This window comes from Alligator mississippiensis, chromosome 5 (genome assembly GCF_030867095.1).
Source record: "Alligator mississippiensis isolate rAllMis1 chromosome 5, rAllMis1, whole genome shotgun sequence".
Classification (NCBI taxonomy): Eukaryota; Metazoa; Chordata; order Crocodylia; family Alligatoridae; genus Alligator; species Alligator mississippiensis.
This window is the reverse complement of record NC_081828.1, coordinates 164350775-164354638: the sequence shown is the minus strand read 5'-3', so window position 1 is coordinate 164354638 and position 3864 is coordinate 164350775. Positions and strand designations below refer to the sequence as shown.

Genomic DNA, 3864 nt, shown 5'->3' with positions numbered 1-3864 from the left:
AACAATTAAAAACATTCTACCATATTTACTTGAATATGGGATAACATTTTTCCTCAATCAGCTTGTGGAAAATATCTCCTTGTTTTATATTAGCATTCAGGAAAACCTTATTAAATACATTGTCTGTCATTACACTGCTGCCAAAAGCAACAAGTGCTCAGTAAGGAAAACCAGCTACGAAGTTGATTAAATGTAGGCAACACTGAGCATGACTAAAAAAATACACGGCCCATAATGGACAAACATGCTGATAGCAACCTCTTTTTTTTGGCCCTTCAGGGTATTCGCTCCACAGGGAAATGGCACCAAGCCTGGAGGTACTGCAATACCAGGCCAACACTGGGAGAGCCAGAGCTAGCCCTGACATATTCCCCTTGGTGCCAAAAATGCTTGATCTTAGCCAAAAGGCCAAGATACTGATGGGAACCTTATTTTTATTATTATTGTTGTTGTTATTAAACTCAACATTTTATTAAAGAAAAACCTCATAAATATTTACAAATATCAAACATTATATTATCCAACAAAGCCTCATAACATGTTAACTCCTTCTCATCTCAGTTTACAACAACATTATCTGATCCCACAATTAGCCCCCTTCCTCCCCTCTCTCGCATCCCACTATCTCCGGCACTCCTCAAGTGAAAATATATTTCCATTTATCTTTCCTCCACATCTCCTCCTTACTCTCGTCTTCCTCCTCCTCATCCCTTTGCATGTAATATTTGAGGTCAAACAGGGATAGCTGTAAATATCCCTTCATAGTAAAATCCATTCCCTTCATGATCAGAAAATTCCTTACTTTCCACAGGGCTGAATTAATATAGATCACCTATGCCCATCTCTTCCCTTCTTCCCATCCTTTCTTAACCAACCCATACATCATGGTCTCAAAATGTATCTTAACATTCACTTCTAAAATTTGTAAAAATCTCTGTGCCCTCCTCCAAACCTCCTGTGCAAAGTTGCATTCCCAAAATGCACGTACCATTGATCCCCTCCCCCCCCCAACAATCTGTTCCATTTTAGCACCCCAGAAGAACATGCAAATCAGTCTCTGGATTTTGCTGCTTTGAATCCATGAAGGAGGATATACTACACCTACAACCACCACAATGGGTAGCAACACCTGTTTCACTAGCTTCATGTTTCCTGCACATAACAAACCACTTACACTCCAAACCTCCAAAAATTTTCCTAACCCATGACCCTATCTCCTCCCATGCTTTTTTTCCCTTTCCCTTCTATATCAAGAACCACTCCTAAGATTTTTATCTGATTCTTAACCACCCATATGCCAAACTTCCCTAGAACTCCCCAATTTCTGATCCCCAACACCTCTTAGCATGCTCTTAGCGTTGTTTACTTTCGCCCCCGCAGCTTCCCCATAGTTTTCCACATTTCAGGATTTTCTCTAATGAGACTGTATCTCAAAGATCCCAGGTGACAAAAGTCACCCTTGCCTCACCCCTGTTTGTATCTGAAAAGCCCGATTCAAGTTTCCCTTCACCAAGACCTGACTCTGCCATACAACAATTCCACCCAACCTACCAACTATTCTGAGAATCCCATTTTCAGCAGCACCTCAAACAAAAACTCATGCTTTACCCTGTCACACTTTCTCAAGAGCAAAATCTCCTAGCACCATATTTCATTTTCTATTTTTTATGTATGCCAGCGCATCTCTCAACACCCAGTGTGCTTGCGCGATTCTTTTCCTTTCCATTGCATACCTTTGGTCCTCTTATATGACCTGATCCAGAACACTTTTCATTCGTATCCCTATGACTTCCACCAGGGCTTTATAATCTGTATTCAATAACATGATTGGCTTCCTGTTCTTGAGGCATTCTCGGTCTCCCTTCTTATACAGTAGCACCACTACTCCATCTGCAAAGCCCTCCCCAATCTTTCTTTCTTCTGTCATCTCTCTGAAGACTTCCACTAAATCCTTTCCCACCCACAGCCCAAATTTCACGTAAAATTCAGCTAGGAGTCCATCCTTTCCTGGTGACTTGTTTCCTTTAAAAGTTCTCAAATATTCTTCTACCTCTGTTATCCTTATCCTCCTCTCCTGTAACTCATCCTGCCTTTTATCCTCCACCTTCTCCTTGATGTCCACCAATAACCCCCTTCTTCCTCTCACTATCAATTTCCCACTTTCTGTACAAGTCATCAAACAAGTCTGCCCCTGTGTTCAGTAACTCCTGGCCTTCCATAGCCTCCATTCTCCTTTTTCACTCTTTCCACCTCTCCCTTTGCTTGCCTGATTTTTGCTACAAAGTATGAGTTCTAGACTTCCCTTCTGCCACACAAGATGCTTTTGCTAGGAATATCTTTTCAGCAGCTCTCTCTTTAAACCATTCCTCCACCTCCAACTTTGAATCTTCCAGTTTATCCTTCACCTCTCTCCCCCTTCCTACTTCCACAGTCAAATGCTGCACCCTCTCCTGCCTCCTTTTCAGCTCCCTCATCTTGTCCCTTGCCCTTCTCTTCCCGGCATTCATGAAAAATGTGCTTGTTCTTCTCTTAATCATACACCACCATTTCCACCTGCTTTTATAAACATTCTTTACGGTTCTCCATTCCTTGTACTCCTCCATAAACTCCTTACACGCTTTTTTCGTTGTAAAGTAGCCTAACATTCAATTTCCAGAGGCCTTTCACTTTCCTGTTCTGTTCCCCCATTCTCATCTCCACCTGTAGCACTCAATGGTCATTAAACCTACATCTTGCATCTCTTTCTTGTGCACCACCACTCCTTCTGAACAAAATCAATCCTTGAAGTTTTCCTTCCACTATCATATGTATTTTCCCTCCTGCCCACACATTCTTGCAACCTTCTTCCTTGATCACTTTCTTTAACATCTTTGAGGAACTGTCTCCCTGTCTCTTTTCTCAATTATGCAGTCGAAGCTACCAACTACGACTCTGTGTTTCCTCTCCACCACGTACATTTCCAACTTCTGAAATAAAGCCACTGCCCACTTTGTTTCCACAAATGTGTATATGTTAAACAACTCTACCTCCATTTCTTTCATTTCCAATAAGACCTTCTGCATTCTTCCTTCTACTAACACTTGCACTTGCTTGACTTTAACCCCTAGGTATTTACATAAAACTGCCACCCCCTGTGCTGCCTTGTTCACATTTGTCCCCACTCACCATGACCGTCCCAAACCCTGTCTCTTCTTCAAATATTTATATTCATCTCCCCACGGTATTCTATACTCTTATAGACATATCACGTCCAGTTCAATAGACCTTAAAGTTGCTGCCATTTGGTCCCGCCTCTTCCTTGTCAATAAACTTCTCACGTTTAAAGTTGCAACACATAACACCGTGATAAAGAAAAAGTGGAATCCACTGGTCTTCATCTTTCTGGTTTTATCGGTCATCCACATCACTGCTGATGATCAGTGACACTGTCTCTCACCCCTTCCGCATCCCTGTTGCTCTCACTAGGTTCTCCAAGGCTTCTATATTGAGAAAGGCTGCTGCTGACCCCTCCCCTCCACTACTTCCTTCCAGCTCAGCAGATGCTTCCATCTCCATTTCTGCCATACTCTTTCCCCCAGTATTGCTTCTCCCTTCTCCCCTTTTCTGTCTTCCCGTTTTCTTCTTCAGTGACCGTGGTGGCCTTTGTTTCTTCCTTTTTCCTACCCATATCTCTGCCCCTTTCCCTTTCTCTAAAGAAGAACTTTCTTCTTGGTCAGAAATCCTGGAGACTTTCTCTACTTCTGTTTCCACGCTTGTGCTTCCGCATCCCTCCTCCTCCTCCTTTTCCTCTAGTTGTTGTGCTGCTACCACAACACTCAATGTTTCTTCCACCAAGATTTCCTCCTCCAAATCCATTCCAACCTC

The 3864-nt window shown here is 42.5% G+C and overlaps 1 pseudogene; it reads right to left on the bottom strand.

The window, feature by feature from the left end:
* Positions 1-295: 295 nt before the first annotated feature.
* LOC132251093 (U2 spliceosomal RNA) lies at positions 296-421 on the bottom strand (annotated as a pseudogene).
* Between the last annotated feature and the right edge of the window lie 3443 nt (positions 422-3864).